Source organism: Mastigoproctus giganteus, chromosome 5 (genome assembly GCF_048544385.1).
Source record: "Mastigoproctus giganteus isolate SK-2022 chromosome 5, ASM4854438v1, whole genome shotgun sequence".
Taxonomy (NCBI): domain Eukaryota; kingdom Metazoa; phylum Arthropoda; class Arachnida; order Uropygi; family Thelyphonidae; genus Mastigoproctus; species Mastigoproctus giganteus.
The window spans coordinates 214,924,794-214,952,544 of NC_143579.1; the positions used below are offsets into that span (position 1 = coordinate 214,924,794).

Below are 27,751 nucleotides of genomic sequence, written 5' to 3' on the forward strand. Positions count from 1 at the left end.
GAATGCCAAGTTGCAAATCCACTATACTTCCGTGGAGGATTCAGCGAAGGGTCACTTCTGATCATTCTGAGGAAGGTGAAAAAGATTTGCAAAAACAGTATCATTAAAGCTTTTTAACTTGTGGTAGTAAAGAAATAAACAACTTGTGCTATTTATCATTTCACTACAAAGGAACTTCTTGTCTACCATTATATCACAACCAACTGCTATAACAGTAACTCATTGTTAACAAACAGTGTGCTCAGCTATTTAAACAAATGGCTATGTGATTCCACCATAATTATAGGCAATGCATAAGACAATTGTAAGACCTCACTATATACAGAACTTGGAAACTAAACACCATGGAAGAGACTGAGGTATATAAGACTCGGAGAGTGAAAGTAAAAGTAAAATGAATGAAGGCAGAATTTTTAGTGTTGTAAATGATTCCGGAATTAGGAGCCATACACTAGATTGCAAGATGTTTTCTTTTAGCCAGATTACTGGAATAAGTTGCCTCTATGGGTTTTGAGACTGACAGACTGGGGATTCAAAGGTCAGCTGGATGGGTACTTACAGGAAGAGAGAGCCAAATATTTTATATTATTTTTTTTCATTTTATTATTTCATGTAATATATTTATTTACTTTTATTTTTATTTTGACTGGTGTAGCAAATGCCTAAGGCTTCCTTGCAACCATGTGCCTAATAATAATATTAAATACTATAGCTACGGAATCAACAGTTTAGTTTATGCTAACTTCTGTAAGTGTTTGAATAACTTTGTATGAGTATTTATGAAATGATATAAAGAATATAAAAAGCAAATAGCCTTACCTTCACCATCTGATTGCTAAAGGGATTAGTACAGTTCGAGTTGGTGTGGCAAGTGTGTCACCATCAGCGAGCAAACTAAGTAATGGATAAGAGATCATATAAATCTCTCACTGAAAATTAAAACAAACATAGAAAACTGGGAAAAAGAAAAAAATAAGAAATAGCTGGCTATTTACATTAAAATTTTAATAAAACTTTTTCTAACTACTTAAAATAATTTCGACTTTAGTATAGATAAATTGTTAAAAAAAAAAAAAAAAAAAAAAAAAAATTGGGTGTAAACAAACAACTTGCATACAATTGTGTCAACAATCACAGTGAGTCAGTTAGGGTGAACAAATAGATTAGAAAACTAGTTTCCTGGCAAGACAGATTTAAAAGTGGCAATGAAACACGAAAATGGAGAGTGCACAAACACACACACAGTGACAAAAACATTACCATACCCTTTTCATATATTTTTTTTTTTTTTGAAGTTGTTGGCGCATCAGCTTCTGTGGCCATAATGCACCTCCCAAGGGTTTTTTTTTTGCAGTACTTTGATCCAAGCCCGCGGCAGGATTCGAACCCGCGACCTTTGGGTTGCCAGGCAGGCACTTTACCCACCCGGCTAGCCCGGTCGGCTCCCTTTTCATATATTTTTATATATTTTGCATGTGTTAATCTGAAAATATCTGGCAATGCAACACCATATGAATAAAGACCCATAAGTTTTTATTGTGACTTTGTCAATCAAAATCAAAGCTACTTTGGTAGCCCAGAAGTAGACAGACTTATGCATGCTTATGAATTACTATCTAAAAATATCATAAAATGAAACCTGTCAATTAATATTTAACCTGTGAAAATTTAGCATGCGAAATGAGTTTAATATCATCACCTACTTACTGATAACCCTGCAACATACAGTATATTCAGTAGCTGAGTGGTGGGATTTATAAAACAGCATGACTTGCAGGAAAGGGAGGGTTAACCTATCAACATGAAATCACGTGCAAATAGTTTTAAGGAGAATTCTTCCTCCAAACAAAGGGCTTCAATATCGGGAATACCCTTGCTTGCAGAGGTCTTCAGGGTGGACTGGAAACAAACCACCATTCTCTTCACATACTGCTAGGTTTATCAATGATTGTTATTTGTTTGTTATTTGGTTTTTAGGAGCATTAGCAACTGAGGCCATATTGCTCCGGGAATATGCGGTGGTCATTCCCTGACCTTTCCGCATCCTCCGTATTTGGTGGTGACGGGCTCGAACCCCGGTCTAATCAAGAAGCGTGTGCTACGCACTGCTGCTCCTTCCCACCTGGCTACGGAGGCGCCTGTTTATCGATGATGTGTTCTTATTCTGGAACTGTGGTGGCAGGGATATTTTGGACAAATTCCTATCCCACAATAAGAACATCCACTCCTCTGACATTTCTTTTACTCTGGAACAACACATCTTACCTTCTGGCCTTTCTCGGCTTGTGTTGTTTGTCACTACAACAATGCAAAATGGCATAATTGAAAGATTTCTATTCTTCTTTTCCTTGGTTGGATTACTGTTTTAAATCTTCTAATGTTAATGTTTACTCAGATCATGTCAGTGAAATTATTCTTATAAGGATGAAATCCTTCATTCCACAACCCTTCTTAAAATTTCATCTTTTATCTAAACTCCGGTTTTCCAATAAATGTGCTAAGGTTGTTCAAAATAAGAATGTTGAATATCAACAACTGGCTTGCATCTAAATCTCCAGATTCATTTTCTACCTACACTAAAGCTTGCAACAATTGTAAATCAGGTTACTAATCATTTTTTTAACAATTATAAAGAGTAAAAATAAATAAAAAAAATGTAAAAAATTGCAAATTGTATTAACAATTGTAAAGCAGGTGATTAACAACTGTTAATTCAGTGCAAACTAGATTTTTAACAGGCTAAAAGTAGAAAATTTACTTCTTGGTCAAATGGTAGTTGAGCATTCTGGTCTCTTGCCCATCCTTTCTCCATCATGTTAAAACCTGATGGTTCTTTTGCCATCTAAGCTAAAGATAAAACCAGCCTGTTGGCATCCTACTATTCTTCTGTCTTGCATTGACAACCTTGGTAAATGATCTCCTGCCATTCCCAGTACACTCCACTGAATGACTCCTGTTGTCTTCTGTCCAAAGGATGTCAGAAGAACTTTGAAAATTCTTGATGACTGATGGTATTTCCCCACTTGTTTTTAAAACTTGTCTCCCAAGCTTAACTTCTGTTCTGTTTTGTCTTTTTACACTTTCTTATTCCACTGGTGTTTTTTCCTTCTGCTTGAAAATCTGCTCATATCCAGCCAGTTCCTAAAAAAGAATGAAAAATCCCTCCCATCCAATTATCATCTCATTGCACTTACTTCTACTCTTTCTAAAGTAATGGAGAAATCCATTAACCACCAACTGCTAAACTATCTTGAAACCTCCCATCTAATCAATGATTGCAAATATGGATTCCATTAGTGTCAATCCACTGGTCATACCTTGGCTTACATTACTTATCTATGGACAAATTCAATGGAAAACTTTGATGAAACTTGAACAGTTTCTCTGACGTTTCTAAGACTTCTGACTGTGTTTGGCATAAACACCTTCTAAACAAGCTTCCATCTTATGGATTGCCAACTGTTTTTGCAACTGGGTATCAGGTTTTCTCTCTGACTGCTTCCAGCGAGTGATGATAGATGGCTCTATCATCACTCAGTTCTTTCTCCCACTCTTTTCCTCTTATATATTAAAGGCCTTCTTCCACTGACTGGAAATCCTATTCATAGTTTTGCCAATGACAGCACACTGCATTCCACCTTCCAGTTTGAGAAATCTTACCCTGCACAAACAGCTTCAACTTCTTGAACAGCTACTACCAATTCCTTAAACGTTGATCTTCAGGTAATTCTGCTCCTATGCATGTTTTCAATGACACTCAGATTTCTAGACAAAATCACATCTCTGTTAGGGATTACCCTGGCTTCTAATCTCTCTTGGCATAAGCTTGTCACAAATATTGCTTCCTCTACATATAAAAAAAATTTTTTTTTTTTCCCTTTTGCTCTTGGCATTAATTTTCTTCTAAATATCTACTCATTTTGTACAAATCTAAAATCTGTCCCACCATGGAAATATTGTTCCCACATAACCTCTCTCAGGCTTCTAGACTCCATTTAAAAGAGGGCAGTTAGGTTTAGAGGTTTATGGCTGAAAGCCTCAGACTATGGGAAATTCACTAGACGAACACATTAGTGTAAAGCACTAACTTGTAGGGTATGTACCCTCACCAGGATACCTACCTGCCCACCGATGGGAGGCCTACATGCTTCAAAACAGTGCCGTGTGGGTGGTGGTGGTGGTGGTGGTATCCACTGACAATAAGTAACATTAGTCTTCTCTACTGGTAAAGCGTTGCTTATTCGAGGTAGTACAATATCAGGGCAACTCGGTGTGAAGGCGTTCACAATATGAGACGTAACAAAAATGATGCCATTTCACCTACTTTGGTGATTTACTACAAATTAAAATGATGTTCCTCTTTAAAAGATCAATTATATACATTGGAAAAGGAGGAAGTACCACATTTGATTAAACAGGCTGAACTTAATAATCTTGTTCATGAGTTGTATTTCTCAAAAAGATCAAACAGTTAGTATCACATCTGCAGCAATAGGATTTATTAGCTAAAAGTACTAAAGTTTCCATATTATGAGAGAGGCACATAAAGATCTCTCAGCATTTTTTGTCATGAACTATTCAATTTCAACTTGCAAAGGCAAGGTTACACAGCATAATGTTGATGAGTCATGTTTGTTTGACTCTTAATCTATTAAGTTTATTTTATTAACTTCATTATAAATGGGATCCAACTGTAGTTCTAAAATATGACACAAACCAACTTCATGCAACTGGTCTGGTCACATCTACTGATACAGACATGATAAAAGCAGATGTAAACCCGGTAGTAAGCAAAGGAAGCATGGTACTGTAGAAATACAACAATTATTATTTCTTTTTTTTTTTTTTTTTCATACATACCACATATTATAGCTGAAGCACTGGACATTATATTAGTTGCTGTGCACTGATTGAAGGAATGAATGGTCAGTATGGTGGATGAGCAGAAACAAAATGTTCACACATAAAAGTCATTGCTTTTTGTCTTTTCTTGTTATCACTTTACTAAATACAGTCGAACATCTATATAACGAAATCAATCGTTCACTTGAAAAAATTTGTAAAACTGAAATTTCGTTATAAAGAAATATGACCTTTTCAACAATGAAAAATACTGTAATTCAACATTCAGAAATATAGTAAAAGATGGAAAATAAATCAGAAATATGTGGGAACGAATAAATTTTCTAACATTTTAAAACATTTAATGTATTTTATACATACATATTAAGAAATGGCAACTTACATGATATGCATAATATATTAGTACACTTTTAAGAATTATTTCATAAAATATTTGGTTATTTTTGTTTTACATTGGATTTTACTGTACATCATTCATAAAAATGGTTCTCATTTGCTTAAACAGTCAAATATATTTTCTGGCACATTTTCTTCACAGTGAAGGCCTTGACACAAAGTTTTAAATGCTTAATCGTTGGTTTCCTCATCTTGACTCCACGCTTTTGCCAACTGTGATATGTACATCTGTAAATCTATAACAGAATCTATATGTTGATTCGTTTCTATTCTCAGTATAATTTTTTTCAGATTCACCTTCTGGTAGTACATTTTCAAATTCTTGATAATGTCTTGGTCCATTGGCTGCAGTTCAGATGAGGTATTTGGAGGGAAGAAAACAAGCTTCACACTTGTAAGTTTCGAAATCACTGAGTGAAAGTGGACAGGGCAGTTGTCAACAATCAATGCAATTTTTCTGTTTTCTTTCACCATCTTTCTATCAAAATTCACTGTTCAAAAATTTTACTTGTCATCCAAGGTTTTTTTGTTGTAGTTGCAGTCCAACTCTAACGACTTTACTCCTCTGAGACATTGGGATTGTTTACTTTTGCCCATTACCAAAAGCTTCAGTTTTTCATCACCAGCCATTTTTGCACCAACCAAGACTAATTCTCTCCTTACTATTTTTTAACACCAAAACGCATTTATCACCTTTAAAAGCAGTGTCTTGTTCGGCAAACATTTAAAAAATAGACCTGTTTCATCAATATTAAATATGCCTTTGGGCTTGTAGTCCATAATTTTTTTCCAAAACTGTTTCTTTCCAATGAGTACAGTCTTCTTCAATTACAACCCACTACGGAATTTTGTATAGTTTTTCGCCAGAAATAACTTTTTCGAGTAAGCCATGATGCTTTTGTTCAGCCAAACAGAACTGGCTTGAAATGTTTTATGCCCCAGAAAAGATGCATACTCCATAGCCTTTTCTTTTATTAATGGCCCTGATATCAGCATTTTTGGTCTCGAATCAACTTCACCCACTTAAAAATGGCTTCATCTACATCTTCATACAAGCATAATTTTGCACACTTCCGAGTGGGTCCCATTTCCTCAAACAGTTTGAGAATCGAAACATGGTTTTTTCAGAATGATTGACACACTACTGGCAGGGATACCTAATTTTAAAGCAAAAATGTTTCCACTTTTTTCCACTACACTCAAGATTTCCTCTTAGACATTGTAAGGTTACCTGCACGGCAGCTATTTGCACATACCATGCAAACAGAGACAGGTGAAATTTAGTGAAAGTATGGATGATTCATTTCTGCAAATCAACAGATGAATTGCAGGATAAATGAAAATCACTCTCTCCTAATTCTCTAATAGGATTATTACAGTAGAAAACAGGTTGACCAGAGCTAATGTTTGCATTGGGAATATGTGTTAATATTTGCCAATGGCTGTGGACACATAGATAGCAGTTGACCAGCGTGCCTTCTCAGTACAATGGAGGGGGTTGTATAGGTTTTATGGGCACCACTAAATTGTGGAATGTTTTAGCTCTTAAGAATTAAACCATTTAACTCTTAAAAGCTAAAGTGATTAATTCTTAATCCTTTTGGCTCTTAATTTGTGCTTTCTACAGCATCAGTTCTATTGCCTAAAGACCGAGGTGTGAACACGTACACAGGTCTCTCGAAATCAGTTCGTTATATGAAAATTTTTCTTCATTATACGGAAACTATTTTCAATGTACCAATGGGAAATCAAAAAAATTCACTACACGGAAGTTTGTTAAAGAGAGGTCCGACTGTATATAAATCATGAATTATTACTATTTGCTTATTATGTTCATCACAGCAGAAACATTAAATATAGGGTACATTTCAATTGTTATTAAAATCCAGAAAGAAACAGGTAAACTGCATAATGAAAGCTGACAGTATACTATGATTTTATTTATTAAATCAAGGAACCTGACACACATGTTGCATTTCACCTAAATCAACAGCATTTCATATGCTGATGATTACAAAATATTACATAACACGGAGTGAATATTTGAATATTACATTGTGAGGTATATGCAGCAAAGTGAAAACAATTACTTTTATATATTATTAGTTACTCAATTAGTAATTAATTGTTAATTTCATTATATAGTACCAATATCATTATATAGTACCAATTTAATATCATTATATAGTACCAATCAATATGGTACTATATAATGATATTAAACAGTCTCCTGGGATAATCATCTTTTTGAAACAAACCCAAATGTAACGTAACATATAACTGTGGGGTGTCATATATAACTATCTACACTTTCATCCACTGGCACTATGATAAAACATGGCACTATCAAAATATCTGCAATTAACTCTCAACTGGATTTCCTTCCTTCACCCTTCTCATTAGGGCTTTACAGAAAGTTGTAATCCTTATCAACTTAATTTAGAAAGCTTTTTTTTTTCCCTTATTTTTGGTTACTGAAATCAGCATATGGGATTTTCATCATAGCCAAAAACTCTAATTAGTGAAGGCTTAAATTTCTGAAATGGGAATGTGTATATATGTGCATTTGGGGAGATAGCCACCCTTATTTTAAAATGCTTATAATGCAGCTAGTTTTGAATATTTCTCACTGAATTTTTTATTGATTAATGCAACTTGTAGCTCCTTAACATTAAAATGTTACAGGGGTGCATATAAAAAAAGGTAAATTGCAGTCATTATCAACCCACTGCAGGATGGAAGCCTCCTCAACAATTCATGCCAAGGGAAATGGATCATAATCTGCCACGCTGGTCCAGTGCGGTTGGCAGATTGAATGTATTTAGCAGGGGCTTGAACCCTGGTCTACTCAAAGAGCGTGTGCTACTGCACTCCTGCTCCTGACCACTCGGCTACGGAGACCGTATTCTGGTGATACAATCCTTCCAACCACACTGTTATCCAGAAAACTGGTTTTTAAAGTTGTGTGTTTCCCAGGAGTGCATATATACAGAGTTTAATGTAATTAGATAGATTCCATAAGCCCCGGGTGCTTTATCTAGTTATAGTTTCAACATTTCTCTTCCACTTTTCCTCACAGTTATCATAAAATCGTTTAACTCCCAGTTGTAACTTTGTACACTTCTAATAGCTGATTAGTTCTTCTGGGGTCACCTGGAAACCCTAGTTTGAATATGTTTAGTATATAATGGCAGGCACTTCCAACATCTCTTATAATGCATTGTGACCTTATTCAACAGGTTTAGCTAGAGATATATATACAACTGTACAGGGTGAGGCTGGGAAACACACAACTTTAAAAACCAGTTTTCTGGATAACATTGTGGTTGGAAGGATTGTATTACCAGACATACTCTTGTCACATCATACCATATAGTAAGACAAAACAGTGGAGTGAGTGGTGCACAATGTGCTTTTACTGTCAAGGCATTTTACTAAAACAATGACAGCTACAAGGCCACTTGATATTTATTTCACATTCACTTCAAGCTTAGTTGTCAAGTTCCTATACCAGGGGTGGTGAACCTATGGCGCACATGCCCGAAGGGGCACGCATACAAATTTTTTGGGCACGCAGAATTCAGAGCGTCCCAAAAAAATTGAGTCAACTATTGAACAGTTTTCTTCAAGATTTGTAAAGTTCAGAGAACTGGAAGAAACTGCAAAACTCATTAAATTTGCAGACAGTGTAAAACTAGCCAAACTGAACCCAAAAATGTTTCAGTGGATCGACCTCGATGATTTTGAGATGCAATTGATTGATTTTCAGAGCAGCTCAATTTGGAGGCAAAAATTTATCCACCTCAGGGTTGATTTAGAAAATATTGAAATGGAACAACTAGCAACAGGATGAGCAAGGAAAATTGCAGGAAATGAAGTATTAAAAGTTCCTGAAACTTTTGTCTGTTTAAAAAATCTTTAAACAGCATTAAAAATCTTTAAACAGCATCCTTCTGAGTCGTTGTTCTCAGTGATGAACTTTGTTAAGTTTAGTCACAGGAGTAGTCTTACGGATGGAACTAGTAAAAGTTAAAGTATGAGCCTGATGTAAAGTATCGTCAATGGTGCAGCAACAGAAGTCTCATGTTTTATATTTATAATATAAGAGAGGTTTATCAAATTATATTAAATTTGTGCTGTAAGCTAAAAGTTACATTTTTGTTATGAAGGATTTTATTTTAATACCTTTATTAAAGCATCTTTGAAATAATGTCTTTTATTTTATTATTTTTTTTAGTTATGCTTTTATCAAGTAAAATGTGTATGAGATAAATAACAATACAACATCGATTATCCAAACTAATTGGGACCAAGGTTGGTTCGGTTAATCAAACATACATGAGAATACCCAGTTTATATGAAACAAAGTGTAATTAGGCCTGCAATTAAATTATTGTACACAAGGTTATTAGTACTCTATTTTGAAATAGGAAGTATTATCAAAAATAATTGATTTAGGTAGTATTATAAAAAATAATTGAAACGTTTTGAAGAAACAATGTATATTATATTTATTTTGAGCTTACGTAATTGTTTTACATGGTTTCAACTATAAAACACACTTTTTTTTTTACATAAGCAGAAATAAACAAACACAAGTAACTGCACACAAATAAGAGTATAATGAATCTTGGGAAGATTTATTTTTTAAATTATGTAATCTTCAATTTTTCTTTGAACCATGCGAGATTGTCTTTTTTTTCACAGCAAGAGCTCTCATCCTCTTTAATAGCAATATCTCTGCAGAACTGCATTCAGACTTATTTTCTTTCAGCTGTTCAGTATTGTGTGGCTGACAAAAGTACACCTTTCTTTTTAAGTGCCCATAAGAAAAATGTTGCATGCTGATAGGTCTTGGGACATTGGAGGCCAAGAAATGCCACCATTCTTGGTGATTATGTGGTTATAAAAAAACACCATGCCATTGCAGTTTCTAGCACAGTGACAGCCTCAACATCAGTGGACCTTCAAATGCATTAAGTGGCAGGAGTAATATTTCAGCATAACAACCAGTGCACCAAAAGTAGATACTGTAATTTTTAGGGAAGGGGAGAGATATGGTGGTTCAGATAATTGATGTTCTACTGTACTTTGAAAAATTCCGAGCAGCACAAGAGGGTAGTTTTTTTAAAAGATTTAACCAATTTTGGCAAGCACCCTTAAAAAGGTTCGTCACCCCTGTTCTATACTATCTGCTCATTCCATTAAAACACAGGTACATAATTTACAAAAAAAATGATTCTGCTCCAAAAAAGAAGTTAAGTTTCGAGTGGAATGAGAAGAACCGATCCACCAAAAAGCATCACAGTTGTCAGGACCACTGTCATTATGGAGTGTAAAACATTTGGCACATTGGTATACACTGTCACAACTTATCCAATAGGGGTCTATGATGAACACTGCAGGACTTGTTCATCTAGACCTTATTCAACAGGTCTAGCTGGAGATATATATAACTGTACAAGGTGAGGAAGGGAAACAGGAAACTTTAAAAACCAGTTTTCTGGATAAATTTAGTAGTAGTAGTAGTATGAGCAAATGATGCAAGGATGGGAGCTTATAAAGCATCGGCCAAAAAAAAAAAAAAATCCCACATCATCTCCTCCAATAGTATGTCTAGTTTTTCCTTGAACTGATTCAAATTACCCACTTCAGAACAGATGGAAGTTTGTTCTAACAATCCTCACACATCCATCTTTACTAGGTACAGGTACTGCAAGAATTAAAATCTCATAAAAATTTTTGCAAAGAAATGCCAATTCAAATGGATCATGATAAAGATTTTATTCATAATCTATGGATGTCTGATAAAGATCACTTTCAGCTAAACAGATTTTTGTAAATAAACAAAACTTACACTATTGTTCAGAAGAAAACCTTTGTCAATTCCACCAGTAACCACTGCATGGTGACTGGCTAAATGTGATGTACAATTTCATCTCATAGCATTACTGGCCCATTATTATTTTTGGAGATGATACTGGAAATGTAATAAACTGTTACATCAGGCTGTCATGCTAACATGATCACAACTTTTTTGATTGATTACTAGCTACTTTTTCTTCAAGTTAATCAGTCAAATGCAACATCTCATACCGTTTGTTTGTTTGTTTGGTTTTTAGGAGCATTAGCAACTAAGGCCATATTGCTCCGGGAATATGCGGTGGTCATTCCCTTGACCTTTCCGCATCCTCCGTATTTGGTGGTGACGGGCTCGAACCCAGGTCTAATCAAGAAGCGTGTGCTACGCACTGCTGCTCCTTCCCACCTGGCTACGGAGACACCATCTCATACCGTCAAGGTGTCAACAGACATTGTACAAGTGTTTTTTTTATAACCACATCATCACCAAGAATGGTGGCATTTCTTGGCCTCCAATATCCCAAGACCTATCAGCATGCAACATTTTTCTTATGGGCACTTAAAAAGGAAGGTGTACTTTTGTCAGCCACACAATCTGAACAGCTGAAAGAAAGAATTCGTGAAGAAATTGCCAGAATTCTACTGGAGATACTACACTGCATCATGGGAAACATTCATAGAAGGTTAGAAGAATGCCTGCACAGAGACAGTCACCTTCAGGATATCATCTTTGAAACAAATTGCAAGCTATGTACTTTAAGATAATATAGTTGTAATTTCGCAAATAAATTCTTTAATTACTAAGTTTTATAAAATCACCTGTTTCCCTTCCTAACTCTGTATATATATCTCCAGCTACACTTGCATAAACATACAATTTTACTAACTTGTCGACCTGTGGAATAAGGTCACAATGCATCATAAGAGATGTTGGAAATGCCTGCAAATTCTGTACTAAGCATACTCAAACTAGGGTTGCCAGGTGACCTCCTCAAAAAAACTGGACAGCTATCAGAAGTATATCAAGTTATAACTGAAAGTTAAATGATTTAATGATAAAGAGAAAAGTAGAAGAGGAATTGCTGAAGTGACAAGTAAATAAGACACCTGGTGCTGACAACATCAATCCAGTTATATTAAAAGAAACAGAAAAAGAGGTAAGCAAAACTTCAGCCATACTTATGAAAGTACCCTTGGAAATAGGAGAGATCCCTACAGATTTGAGATGAGAAAATCTCTCACACATGGGGGATTATTCACATAGGTAGAGTGAGACTTTTTAGCTTGACTTCTGTACCAGGGAAAATAATAATAGTCAGTGGTTAAAGTAGTAATGCAGGATCACCTTAACATAATGCAGTTATACAGCTATCACAGCATGGATTTATTTAAAGAGAGATCTTATCTGACCAATCTGATTATCTACTATGAGGTAGACCAAAGGAACTGGCTGCAAAAAATAACTTCAAATTATGTACCTAGATTTCAGTAAAGCTTTTGATACTGTTCCATATAACTGGAGCAATGTTGCATTAGGAGCAAGTTATCACTTTTGATAAAGGGGTGGCTGAGTGGCAGGAGTCAGAGAGTAGTTATTAATAACACTGTTCTTCGTGGACTAATATTCTTATGGAATCCCTCAGGGTTTGGTGTTGGGCCCTTACTAGTTTCAATATTTATTATAGATACTGATGAAAGAAGATCAAATGTAAGGTCTAAATTTGCTGATGATATAAAGGTAGGTAGGGTGGTTAATGAGAGAAATCTGGATATGCTACGAGCAAGATGCAAGACCTAGAGAAACTAGGCAGATAGACTGAAAAGTAGATACTGAAGCTTAACATTCAAAAATGCAAGGTGCATTTGGGCAGCGGTGATCTTTGAATAATATATCAATTGGGGAGTATCACATTCAAGGCAGTGAAAAACAAGTTTTAAAACTCCAATAAATAAGTGTATTATGTGGACAAAATATCTGCATTTCTGCCAGTTACAGGTCTTCATCTGTGTATTTAAATGTGATCGCACAAGAGCAAGTGTGTCGAACACACTAGGGTAGATGCAGCCAAATTAGTGTGGCTTCGCCTGTCCTAGTGTGAGCACGTGTTTGCCTATTGTTTCCAGCCAATACATATTTTATTTTATATTACTGTCCTTACATGATACCCTCAATAACGCCTCCCCATATTTTCACTCTGGTGGGGCATGGGCATGCCCCACTGAAAATGGTGGGTCACCTCCCTATTCGACCCCCTCTTCTTCCTATTTCACCCCCTATTCGACCCCTATTCTTCCTATTTCACCCCACAGTCTTCACCCTCCCTCCCTCCCAACACTTTCTCTTGTACAGTGACTGCTCCACATGACCAAATTTAAATCACATCAAATTTTGCTCGACCTTTCAGGCTCTGTAGAAATAGTTCTTGCAGCATAAAACCCCATGCAGCACTTTCTAAATGCAATTTTACCTAAATCAACTGCAATCGCTCCAACCTTTATTTTAGGTCCTAGCCACCAAAATCCCAGAAAGTAAGTGGCAGGACCTGCCAGAGTATAATTAGTCTCTTGGTACACCCGGCCGGCATCCCCGTCGCTAGGTATGGTAATGCCGGGTCCCACTAGGGGCCTGGCAGCCAACAGGCCGGATGAACAATGGACACAACAAACTACATGACTCATACATTATTTTTTAAACCTCTGGCATAGACGAGGGGTACTGTCACTCAATACACAGAACATATGCAGAGATGGGAGAAATCCCTGGAGCTGTCTGGCCCTCAACATACCTATACCTATACCCTCAATAACTAATGCCAAAAGGAAGGAGGTGAATAACAGCAGTGATAAAAAGAAATGAAAGTTGTTTATTTTAGAAGAAAAATTCAAAATAAAAAAAATGTAAACATGGTGATAGCAAAGCAAAAATTGATCAAGACTTAGGAATAAATTTTTTAAAAATTTATACATAAATCTATTTTTTTACCAGAGTCAACGGTAAGCAATATTTTGAGCAAAGCATTTCAATATAAGGAGAAGGGCAAAGTTGCATCAAATTCTGTAGAAATGCAGACAACTAGGAATAGAAACATTGCAATGATTGAGATGAAGCATCTTTTGTCTATGTGAATCGAAGATTGTGAGAAAAAAAAAAAAAACATGAATCAAGCAGCAACTGAAGAACATTTTTCTGCTAGTTCTGGCTGGTTTCAATATTTTAAAAATCCAACAGGACTGCATAATGTTCAAATAACAAGTTAATCTTTAAGTGAGTGCAGTTAAAGAAGCTGCATTAAAATATCCAGATACTCTGAAATAAATAGTGGAAGGAGGTTACTGGTGAACAAATACAGGCAGTTCTTGCTTTACGAGTTTTTTTCCCCAAGTATCAAATATCAACAAAATCGAAAATATGAACATTAATTGCAAAAAATGAATGTTAAACATTCATAAATACCGCGTTCCAAACCATGTGCATAGCTAAACAATACAGTGTACTCCGCTTTACCATATTAATCCGTTCCAGAGACACCATCGTATCATTAAAATATCGTAATGTGAACCCAATAACACATTGTTTTTTGGTAATTCGTTCCAAGATCTTGGAAGTTGAAATTTTCGCTGTATAACTAAGCTATTTATCTCTCTAAAATGTCATTTTTAATGTCACGAGCGTGATCTTAAGGCCATATAAAAAGTCAAGAGCGTGGTTTGTAAATTGTATTAGTTACCAATTCAGATCATTAAAATGCACTACACTTTCATCGTTATCATATGTTCCGTTATAAGAATCAATTTTAAATGCCTTTGTGATATTTTTCTAAAGCACATTTCTGGAGTTCACGACCATAAAACAATAAAAACAATTTGCACTTTCCGGTTTTTGGGCTTTTCTATTACTTCAAGCAATTTTAAATGGGTAGTAAACTCGATCTTCTTGCATTTGCGTAAATACCAATAGCTGGAATTGTGTGGGGTTTGTTTACGTTATTATGGTGAAATGTGTTTCCCCTTTACTGAAATTTTCAATTGTATAAAAAACAAATAAATTTTCAGAATCTTCACTTCATTCCTTTTTTTTAAGCTTCGTAAACTTGTTACTTCACGCGAATCATGTTAGTTGCAATTTGTGTGTGCCGTTAAAAAATGCTTATGCATGCAATCGTGAAATTTATAATTAAAAGAGAAGATTATCTTCGAAACAAAAGCCTCTTGAAACATTTCTGAAGACGACTCCTTGTGCAACAAACCAACGAGTGCCGAGCCAATAATGAGTGATCAACAAGTGTGCATTTAGTTGATGATGAAGAATAAACATTCTTTAACATTTGTAAGTCGTAAATAATTTCTCTATTATTATAATTTGCTTGATTTTACAGGTTACATTTTCATTTCTTTCGATAAATCAGTCATTGTTTAAACAAACTAATTAGCTAACTAATTTCATTGTTGAGAACGTAACCCCTATTTTTAACCTTATGTCTGTGGGAAATAAATTCCCGCTTTACAAGCACACGCTAGGAACGAATTAACTCGTAAAGACAAGAACTACCTGTATTTAATGTGGATGAAACTGGATTGTCCTGAAAGCGAATGCCTTCTAAAACTTTTTTTTTTATCAAAGAAAGAGAAATCTCAGCCTGGATTTAAAGTGTCAGAAGATTGATTAACACTTTCATTAGGAAGTAATGCTGCAGGAGGTTGAAATTGCAGCCAATGCTTGTGTATTGTTCACAGAACCCCAAGACTCTTAAAGGCTATAACAAACAATCACCAGTAATTTGGTGCACTAATAAAAAGGCATGAGTGACCAAAGGACTATTTGAAGATTGGTTTTCCACCTATTTTTTCCCTACAGTAGAAAAATATTGCAAGAACAATCTTGATTTTAGAGCCTTATTGATTTTGGATAATACTCCTGGTCATCCCACTGCACTTGGTGACCTGGGAAAATAAAGTGATATTTAAACCCAAATTACGTGGCACCCCTGGAATGTTGTTGCGGCACCCTAAGGTGCCGCGGCACCCTGGTTGAAAACCACTGGACTAGTGGTTGTATTTAACATGGCAGGCTGTACCAGCTAAATACTAGTACTAAAAAACTCAAAAGAAGACAAATATTAAAATAAGAATTCCACTTGCACCATCAGTTGTGCAGAATGTACAGTCCACTAACAACAGTAAAACAAAATCTTATATTACATTACTAAGAGAAGGAAGAACCATATGTGAAATTATCATAGGATATTTAGATTAATCTCAATACTTTTTGTTTACACATAAGTGTATTGCTTAAAAAAATAAAAAATCTTGCTGTGCTTTCAGTAATACACTTACCATTCACATGGCGGAAAAAAAAGTATTAAAATTAATCGAAACAGACTTATCATCAACCAAAAACTTGTTGAGCTACATTATCCAAAAGAAAATTATATTCCCACTAACACACTTCAAATTGAAATAGTGGCATCTAAGATATGATAATGTATATAAGATAATATATGTACCATAATTAGTATTATGTAGAGGCAAATTATGAGAGAAAGGAAGCTTATATAGCATCAGCCAAAAAAAAAAAAAAAAAAAATCCCAAATCCCCTCCAATAGCTGTCTAGTCCTTCCTTGAATTTATTCAAACTACCCACTTCCATAACAACAGATGGAAATCTGTTCCAACAATCGACCACCCATTGGCTGAAAGCAAAATTGTGCAACCATCCTTCCACAATTTGAATTTATGCTCCCTAATGTGTGCGTAAACAAATCAATCAGATCACCTCACAGATGCCTAGTCTCCACGATGCTCCAATTTTCAAAACTGAACCCTTTCTTGGTAAGAGCACTCTTTTATTCCCCTCACCAATCTCATTACCCTTTTCTACACCCAATCCATCAGATCTACATCCTTTGTAAAATGATACCTCCAGACCTATATGTAATACTCAAGGTATGATCCAACCACTGTCTTATATGCGGTGTTATTAATATCTTCATATCTGACTGCACAGTTATCCTCATATCTTTTTCATCTTCTTCAACTGACACTTCTTTCAACCTTTCAACTGACGTCTGTCAACCTTTGTATTACCTGCAAACTTAGACATTAAGCCTGATATACCATCATCACTATAATTAATAAATATAGAAAACAACATGGGCCAAACACTGAACCCTGGCAGATACCACTAATAACATTAGACCATGTAGAGAACTCCATTAATAACTACTCTCTGCCTTTTCTCATTCAACCATCCTTTTATCTATAGCAGTAAATTGCCTTTATGTCACATTACTCCAATCTGTCTAGCAGTCTTTTATATGCAACAGTATCAAAAGCTTAACTGAAACCTAAGTATATAATAACAAAATTATTTTTTGCATCCAGTTCCTTTTTTACTGCATCGCAGTATCCAGTAAAATGGTCAGACAAGTTTGCCCCTTAATTTAAGGGGCAAACTCAAGTGCAGTTATACTTAAGGGACAAGTTTGCCCCTTAAGTATAACTGCACTCCTGTCTAGATGGTCCTGCATTACTTGTTTAACTAGTGATTCCATTATTTTACCTCACAGAAGTTAAGCTAACAGGTCTGTAATTACTCATGTCACCCTTTGATCCCCCTTTGCAAATTAGGGCCAGATTGTGTCACACATCTCCAGTTCACAAGGACCTCCCATGAATCCAAAAACACTCCTGTAATTATGGCTGAACAATTGCTTACAACCTTTGCTGCCTACCTTAACATAACTAGATAGATCCCATCCACCCCAGGTGCCTTTTTTAAGTTTGGCTTAAACAATTTCTCTTCCTCTCTCAATTATCACAAAATCATTTAGCTACCTTAAAGTTTGATAAACTTCTGTCATCCCCCTTTCCTGAAGAATTTCCTCATATGTGAAGGTAAATACAAAATACCTTTTCAGTTTTTCAGCAACCTGAGCAGGATACTCAATGGTCAAACCATTAATATCAATGTGACCAATGTGATTCAACCAGTTCAAATAGAAGCAAAGAAGTCTTTGATGTTTTTCTTTTCCATAGTTTACCAGAGACTTCTCACAATCTGCCTTAGTTTGCCTAACCTCCTTTGTAACCTTACTGCAGACTAATTTATATCTACCATAGGCTTCTGTATCACCTGATGATTTTTATGCATCCCATGATTTTTTTTCCGTGCGACGTCTCATTAGTTCAACTGACGTCCATTTAGGTCTAAGCCTTGAACAATTTTTCTTAGTTGATATGAAAAGCTTCATAGTGTCTACGATTACTTTCCTGAATGTTTCCCATTTAAATTTGTTGTTAGTAACATCATTAATTGGTTCCATTGCCTAGAATTTACAAAAAAAAAATTTTGACCACTCTGTCTCTTCATCCTTACAAAAGCAAAAGCCCTTCCATTTACCCTTAACAGTAGTTGTCTTTAAATAAAACCCATATCAGTACAAGTGATGCCTACCTAGCAACCCAAAGGTCACGGGTTCGAATCCCACCTCGGGCTTGGATCAAAGTACTGCAAAAACCTTGAGAGGTGCATTATGGCCACAGAAGCCGATGCGCCAATAACTACTACCAAAAAAAAAAAAAAAAAAAAAAAAAGTACACGTGATAACTACCACCCAGTGAGTCTCTTATCTACAGATTCTTAATGCATGAAGAACTGCTACTGATAATCTGATCAAGAGCACTGCTTTCTCTAGTTATTAATATGTAATATAATTATATTATAATAATAAATAAAATAATGTTAGATGCCTCTGTCCCCCTAGAAGTATATTTTTCCAACCCATGATGTTCATTTTTGTTATAATATCATAGTATTCTCAAAAATTGCTTAGCATTAGTACTGCATAATATGGGTAGCAAGAAAACAAACTTATACAGCATCAGCCAAAAAAAAAAAACCTTCCCGTTTCACCCATCCATTCACTACAAATTTTTTATTTTTTTATTTTTGTATGGGCGGCTCCTAGAACAGAAGTTCATCTCCGCCTCGTTGCTCTGTTCAGTTTTTACAGACTCTGTAAAGGTAAGGCCGGTGTGTGTCTTATAAAAATAAATAATATATATTTTTTTTAATTTTTTTTTTTTTTTTCAAACCAAATCCACACAGGAATATCCCAGATTGGATAAAGATAGATGAAAAGAAAGGAAAGAAAAAGCTTTTCATCCCGCACGGGAGAAAGTGATAGGACAGAAAAACTGTGTTTGTGAGCTTATGTGTGTGTGTGTTCTGTAGCGTGATGTTGTGTTTTGGCCTATTGGCTACCTGGAAGGAGTGATCACCTGGACGATTCCTCCAGATACTCATCCCTAGCAGAAGAAGGGCAAGGCCTCCCCTACTATCTGCATGCCCTCCTCCCTGGGGAAAGAGTTCCCAGGGAAGAAAGAAAAACTTGTATAAGATGAAGAGAGGGAAGGAGTAAAGAGGAGAAGGACTGTTCCGGCCCAGGGAAGTCCCAATCCAGGATGGATAGCTAGAACAACAATGCAAACAAATAAATAATAAATAAATAAATAAATAAATAATAATAAAAAAATAAATAAAAAAAATTTGTGTGAGAGAGGAGCTTTCCTGGTCTGGGGAGCCCCGGCCAAGGTCAGAACGCGAAGAAAAAAAAAAAAAAAAAAAAAAAAAAAGATTTAAATCCCACAACCTGGTCAAGGAAAGGAATAGAGCCAGGATGTCAGCAAGCAGAATGATGTTAAAGGGGAAAAAAATAACAAATAAATAAAAAATAAAGAAAGAAAAGAAAGAGGGATTTTTTTTTTTTTTTTTAAATAATTATCCCACACGGGGTGGATAGGAAAAGGCTATCAGGAGAGTGCTAGGGCTACTAGTGCTAGCAGATTATGAGAAGAAGAAAGAGAGTAAAAAATAATAAAAATAAATAACTTGTTATTGAATTGCAGAAGCTTCTAGGATGATCCTCCTTCTACGCTTGAATACCTCTGCCGCAAAGTGCTGTAGTGCACCTAAGTTCCTTTTGGAATGGACAAGGAGTTCTACTTGGTCAGGAGAAAATCCCAAAATTGCTGCCTGGAGTTGTTGTCTATGGTCCTCGTAGATAGTACATTCAAAGAGTAGATGTTCCCAACTCTCGACAGACCCACAGAAACAGAGGTCAGTATTTAGTAGACCTAGTTGGTGGAGTTTCTGGTTGAGATGTTGTTTGGTTTTTAGGAGCATTAGCAACTAAGGCCATATTGCTCAGGGAAATGCGGTGGTCATTCCTTGACCTTTCCGCATCCTCCGTATTTGGTGGTGACGGGCTCGAACTCCAGTCTAATCAAGAAGCGTGTGCTACGCACTGCTGCTCCTTCCCACCTGGCTACGGAGGCGCCTTCTGGTTGAGAGATCCATGTCCAGTGACCAGACAGGATGTCTCCATGCTGATTGAGAACCACTTGTTCACCGCTTTGCTGGTTGCGAATGTGACATCCGGTATAAATTTTTTCGTAACAACGCCTTTTGTGGTCGTGTCCCATCTTGTCTGCCAGAAATTGATTAGCTCGTTATAGCAACGAGCTATTTCCTGTTTGGTATCACTGTTCAGGTTGAGTTCAATATCCAGTATTTCAGTTGGGATTCTTTTCTTCAGGCGGTAGGAAAGTCCTCTATAGATAAGGAATAGATCCAGGGGGATGTTTCCAGATATTACTTCCAAACGTTTGTCTAGTTCTGCCTTAAGTTTATTTAAGCTGTCAACTTCTACAACAACAGATGGAAGCTTTTTCCAGCAATCAACCACCCGCTGACTAAAGGCAAATTTCTGCACATCTCTTCTAGAACTGTCTTTCTTCAATTTGAATTTATATCCCCTCAGGTGATTAATCTGGGCAAGAGGAAGAATCATATCAGCATTGAGCTTGCTCAAACCATTCAAGGTCTTATATACCTCAATCAGATCACCTCGCAGTTACCTAATCTCCAGACACTGTAATTTGCAAAACTTAAGTCTTTCTTCATAAGACCAACCCTTTGTTCCATTCACTAATCTTGTTGCCCTTCTCTGTACTCATTACAGCAGCACCACATCCTTCCTAAAACGAGATCTCCAGACCTGTATATAGTACTCAGATGTGGGCTGACAAGTGCCTTATACAAGGGGATAATTGCCTCCTTATCCCTGATAGAAAAATTCCTGTATATCATTGACAAGACACCATGAGTTACTCTTGAAGACCGTCTGCACTGCTCAGAAAACTTCATATCTGACTGCACAATTAGCCCCAGTTCCTTTTCATTCTCTACCACCCTGAGTGTAGTACCACACAGTTGATATGTTACTCTGAGTTACTGCTACCCATATGCAGTACTTTACATTTGTCAATGTTAAACTTTACATTTGTCGATGTTCAGCTTAAGCCTATTGTTATGTGAACTGGCACATAGGTCTGTGCAAAACATCTAATACTAAGATCTGACTTTTTTTATTTTATGAAAACCCCAAACACGAGATGTATTAGAACCTGTAGTACTTAGTACCATGCTTGAGTTGGAGGTTGAGAAGATGAAAGAAGATATTTGTTTTTAAGATGCAGAGGAAGCAATATTTGTAATGTGCTTGGGCCAAGAGAGATTAGAAGTCAGGGTAATCCCCAAAAGAGATATATCAACTTGCCTAGAATACTTCTCAAATTCCAAAAAAATCAGAGGCACAGATCAAAAATCAAAAATATATTGAAGAACTTCCAAAAGAGATGACTAAAAGAAATGGTTAATTATGCAGAAATGGCTAATCTGATTAAAATTATTTATTTGTTATTTTTTGGTTTTTTAGGAGCATTAGCAACTAAGGCCATATTGCTCTGGGGATATGCGGTAGTCATTCCCTGACCTTTCCGCATCCTCCGTATTTGGTGGTCACGGGCTTGAACCCTGGTCTAATCAAGAAGCACGTGCTACGCACTGCTGCTCCTGCCCACCTGGCTACGGAGGCACCCTGATTAAAATATACCTTGAAGTATTGTAATAAGGCAATTCAGAAATTTAATTAAGAACACTGTGATTCCTTTATCTGTTGGAATGGAATAGATATACAGCCACTCCCCGATTAATGTAAGGGCTGCGTTCTGCAGAACTCTACATAAGTCGGAATTTCCCCCATGCTTGTACAACTCTCATGACTGTGCTCGCTGAATTGATTGAATCAAAAAAGAAATGATCGACGAACATGCAAATAGAATTATTTATTGTATTTATTCAATCTTTTATCTCATGGAAAAAAAAGGAAAAGGAAAAAAGGAAAAATTACAAAAGAGCGCAATTTAAAAAATTTTAAAATTACAAAAAAAGAGAATGGAGATAGACATAAAGTCAGTAAGTGTTACCTCTCGAGAATTGTTGCCAAAATCGATGTCTTCAGCTGATAAGTATGCCACTACGCAGGTTGAGGACCATGGAGATTTAAAAGGGGGTCGGCCGCTCAACCTTACAAATGAACATATTAATGGATGACTGGACGGTGGCTTTTTTCTTTTCATCGTAGATTTCTTTGTGGCAAGCAAGCATATCATTCACCCTTCTGTTAACTTTTAAGAATCATTCGCTGTCAGGGTCCACCTTCTCAAACCTCGCCATTGCCGATGCAATTTCACAAAATGCCACTGCCATCTCTCTGGTGATGAAGCATCTCAGCTCCTCATTTTGTTCATCTTGAGCTTCGTCAGCATTTTCTTCTTTCACTATCGCTGCCTGCAAGTCAATAAGCTCTTCGTTAGATAATTCCTTCTCTTCTTCCTCTATTAATTCCTCCATGTCTTTGGCATCAACCTCCACCTGAAGTAGCTCTGCAACCTTTACATAGATAAGATATCTATAACCCCTTCAGAAGATTAGTCTTTTTCAAATCCTTTGAAGCCTTTTACGTGATGTGGGCATATTTTCTTCCATGCGCCATTTAAACAACTTTTAGTAATTTCTGCCCAGGCCTTATTAATGTTTAAGATGCCATGATAAATATTGTAAGATTTCCAAAAGTCTCTTAACGTAAAATTTTTCTCACCGTCTACTGCAGACAATGCCTGAGCAAATGTTGTGTGTAAATAGTATGCTTTTAAATTCAAAATAACACCCTGATCCACAGGTTGGATGAGTGAAGTCGTGTTTGGCAGTAGAAATATGACTCTCACATTCAAATTGAAATCATCTAGATGTGTAGGATGTCCAAGATCATTATCTAATAGAAGAAAAATCTTGAAAGGAACGTCGTTGTCTTTACACTATTTTTCAACCTCGGGAATGAAGCAGCATTTAAACCAATCCTCAAAGAGAGATATACTGTCATCCGTGCTCCTGGTTCAATCGGAAATGCACAGGTAGGGTGACTTTATTGATGCCCTTAAATGCATGAGGATTTCCAAAATGGTACACAAGCAGTGGTATTAATCTGTAATCTCCCACTGCATTAGCCCCAAGCAATAGTGTGGCCATATCTTTTGAAGCCTTGAATCCTGGCATTGTCTTTTCCTCTTTGCCAATGTATGTTCGAGCTGGCATTTTTTTCCCAATACAGAGCAGTCTCGTCAATGTTAAAAATTTTCTGCGTTGAATAGCCGCCTTCAATAATTTTTTCCAACACATCACAAAATTTCTCTGCAGCTGCAGAATCAGCACTGGCGACTTCACCGCATACGTTAATGTTTTGGAAACCAGCGAGATGCTTGAACCTATTAAACCACCCGCTGCTTGCCACGAACTTGTCTTGGGTTCGCCATACTTATCCTTAATATCTTCATAAATACTTCTTACTTTTGCTTGAATGGCCATTGGACTCAGGGGCACTTGCTTCTGAATCTGATTTTCCATCCATATTATTAATAGCTTTTCCATCTTCGATATAGCACCTGAAAGCTCTTTTGTGATCACTGTTGATCCTTTAACATGTTCTTTTATACACGTACTGCCGACCGGGCTAGCCAGGTGGGCAAAGTGCCTACCTGGCAACCCAAAGGTCACGGGTTCGAATCCCACCTCGGGCTTGGATCACAGTAAAAAATTCAAAAACTTTCGGAGGTGCATTGTGGCCACAAAAGCCGATGTGCCAGCAACTGAAAAAAAAAATAATAAAATACACATACTGTCCCTCAAAATAGTACTCACTGTCGAAACATCGAGACCTAATTCTGTGCAATAGATGACAAACTTTGTCCTGCTTCGTACTTCTTAATCATCTTCATTTCTAAATCAATTTTGTTTCGTTTCCTGGCACTGCCAGCACTTGCACTTTCCGTTGGTCCCTTTCCCTTCATCGTTGTAATACGTAAATAGGAATGATGAGAAGTTTGAAAATTTGTTTTTTATATGATTGAAGATTTCGGTGAAGGAGAACACATTTCACCAAAATACCGTAACGTAAAAACCCACAGAATTCCAGTTATCGGTATATCGCAAATCAATAAGATCGAGTTTACTACCCATTTATAATAGATTGCACTAACAGAAAAGCCCAATAAACTGGAAAGTGCAAATTGTTTTTATTGTTTTTTGGTCGTGACTTCCAGAAATGTGCTTTCAAAAAATATCATAAAGGCATTCAAAATTGATTCTTATAACGGAACATATGATAACAATGAAAGTGTAGTGCAATTTCCATTATAAATATGACCTTTTAGAGAGATAAATAGAAGAGAGATAAAAAGAAGCTTAGTAATATAGTGAAATTTTCAACTTATAAGGACTTGGAACAAATTACAAAAAAAAAAAAAAAAAAGAAAAAATATGTTATTGGGTTCACATTACCTCCATTTATTCCTACAGATGCAAAATGCGTTTCCATATTTTTTTTCAGTTTGCACCACCTGGCAAAAACTTACGTAAAGTTGAATTTGCATAAGTCAGAGAGTTCCTGTACTGTACAAATATAACTGTAACTCTCAAGAAATATGCACTGGAAAAATTTATGCCTTAAAATAATACTTTAATAACAGGAAAAAAAAAACAGTAGCAATCAAATATCTAATGACTTTAATGCCAGCTGACATTTTTCATACAGAAATATATAAACGGCTATGTCTGATGACTATCTGTGATGACTGTCCACTCACCAATGAGTGGTAGGCAACCCAAGGTGTAAGAGCTAACAACATAGTTGTGACTTTTTTCCTACAACACAAGAGATGCCAAAAGATGTGATATTCAACTTGTATAGGGCTATGAGATAGGGCTTACAATACCAGTCAAAATCTTAATACTGGTATTTTTAATTTATGAAAACGGGATACCGGTATTCCAAAAACAAACATTTTTCTCAATAAATTTTGATGACAGTTAGGTGAAATAAAGTAAGGAAAAAACAAGTACTGTAATTACTTGAATTCAAGTTTTAAATAAACATTTATTTCAATAATAAATATTCTGAAAAAAATCATTAAAAATACAGTTATTCTAAAAACAAAAAAAATACATATTGTTACTGCAAAGTTTAGTTATGTTTAAGCATCCGTACTACCTGTCCGAATAAAGTGAGCTCTTAAGAAACATAAAGCATGATCGTTTCAAATGGATCTAATTTCGCATATTTGATTAGCGGCAGAAAACATCCTTTCGGATTCTATTCTGATACTATTGTACTGAAATAATCGAAGACAATCTCAGTCCATATTTTCTAGGCTTTGCATTTTTTTAGCAAAAATAGTTAAAAGTATTTCATTAATTTCCGACTGAAGTTCATCTTTTAAAATCTCATTGGAGTCAGGCAATTTCTTATTTTGGAAAAAATTTGCAGAACACTGATGTTCTGTTCCATGTTGGTCTTCCATGGTTGAATTATGTTCATCCTTTTCTGAAGGAGAAAGACGTTTTATTCAGCAAAGTATAATTTTCACTATAGTATCTGTACTGAGTCTGGGAGAGAGCAAAGAGTGGGGATAAGGAATAAAGAGAGCAAACAGTGCAGTTAAGGAATTCTTCACATGTATAAATGCAAAGAAAAGAAGGTTGTTGTTGTTGTTGTTTTGGTTTTTAGGAGCATTAGCAACTAAGGCCATATTGCTCGGGGATATGCAGTGATCATTTCCTGCCCTTTCTGCATCCTTCGTATTTGGTGGTCACGGGCTCAAACCCCGGTCTAATCAAGAAGTGTGTGCTACGCACTGCTGCTCCTGCCCACCTGGCTACGGAGGCGCCTAAGAAAAGAAGGACAAATCAGATCGGATGGATATGTAATTGTGTGGGATAGTATTAGATACCCCAACTGATGTTGCAGATGAACTCGACAGTTACTTTGCATTGATATTTACAGAAGAAAAAAACCCTTCACATCAATGAGAAATTATGGGAGTGAAGTTGAAAAAAAAATGTAATTAATGTGTTGAAATTTCACATGTTGATTTAATGAGAAAACTTTTGCACCCATAGGCAAGTAAGGCTCCTGTGGTTGATGGCATATACCCTATAATCTTAAAGGAGGCAGCAAGTGAGTGCATTAAACCATTAAGGCTAGTTATGAGAGCATCACTGGATTCAGGAGAGATTCCGTTGGATTGGTGTAAATTGGAACATAAAGGCAGTTCTAGGAGTGTAACGGGAAATTACCGACCGGGCATTCTAACTTCAGTAGTAGGGGAAATCATGGAGGCAATGATCAAGGGTGGAATTCAGGATCATTTAGATGGAAATGGAATTCTGAAGGATACACAGCATGGTTTTGTAAAGTGAAAGTAATGTTTAACGAATCTGGTTAGCCATTTTGACAGGTATTCTAAAAACAAAAAAATACATATTGTTACTCCAAAGTTTAGTTATGTTTAAGCATCCATACTACCTGTCCAAATAAAGTGAGCTCTTAAGAAACATAAGTGGAAATTATTCTCTAAATCCAGCTCACTCGTGAACTGGATTTAGAGAATAATTTCGACATTGTTTATTTAGATATCAGCAAAGTATTTGACTCAGACCCACATGAGCGGTTACTTTATAAGTTGGAGCAGGCTGGAATCATAGGAAAATCCTTAGATGGATAGCACGATGGCTTGAGAGCACCAGGCAGGCGGTTGTGATAAATGATTATTCCTCAGATTGGGTTAATGTAAGAAGCAGGGTTCCCCAAGGATCAGTATTGGGACCACTGTTGTTTTTGATCATCTTAAATGACATCGACAAAGGGATATAGGGTGTGATGTCTAAACTTGCAGATGATGTAAAGATCAGTAGAGTGGTTAATGATCGCAGCCAAGCAGAGCTTCTTCGGAGTGACCTAGATACACTTTCGGAATGGTCAGAAAAGTGGCAGCTATATGCTTTAATTCAGCAAAATGCAAGGTCTTAAACCTGGGGAACAGCAACCCCAAAATAACTTATACACTTGGTGGAGTTGAACTAAAGACAGTAGTGGAGGAACGGGACTTGGTCAGACATGAAGTTGTCCAAGAATTGTGGACAGGTTGCAATTTTGCATGGTGTCCTATCGATGATTTATCGAACATTTGCTAGTAGAGATAAGGACGTTATAATCACATGTAGGTGATTTTATAACCTTTATGTGATTAAATTATAGACTATTTTTTTTTTAAATTAGTACCGAAAAAACGGTATTTTTGTATCAATACTGGCATTTGAATACCGGAAAAAAATTACCGGGATCCCGGTATTGTAAGCCTTACTATGAGGGCTAACTAAAACTTCAGGCCTCA

General features: G+C 36.2%; 1 protein-coding gene across 5 annotated transcripts in view; it reads right to left on the bottom strand.

The window, feature by feature from the left end:
* Nucleotides 1–27,751, bottom strand: part of LOC150086088 (DNA-binding protein RFX2-like) — a 483,547-nt gene that overhangs the window by 444,772 nt on the left and 11,024 nt on the right. For all 5 annotated transcript variants that reach the window (XM_090374368.1, XM_090374370.1, XM_090374371.1 and 2 more), the window contains exon 2: nt 820–894. The gene's annotated coding sequence lies outside the window, so the exon portion shown is untranslated. The remainder of the gene's footprint in view (nt 1–819; nt 895–27,751) is intronic.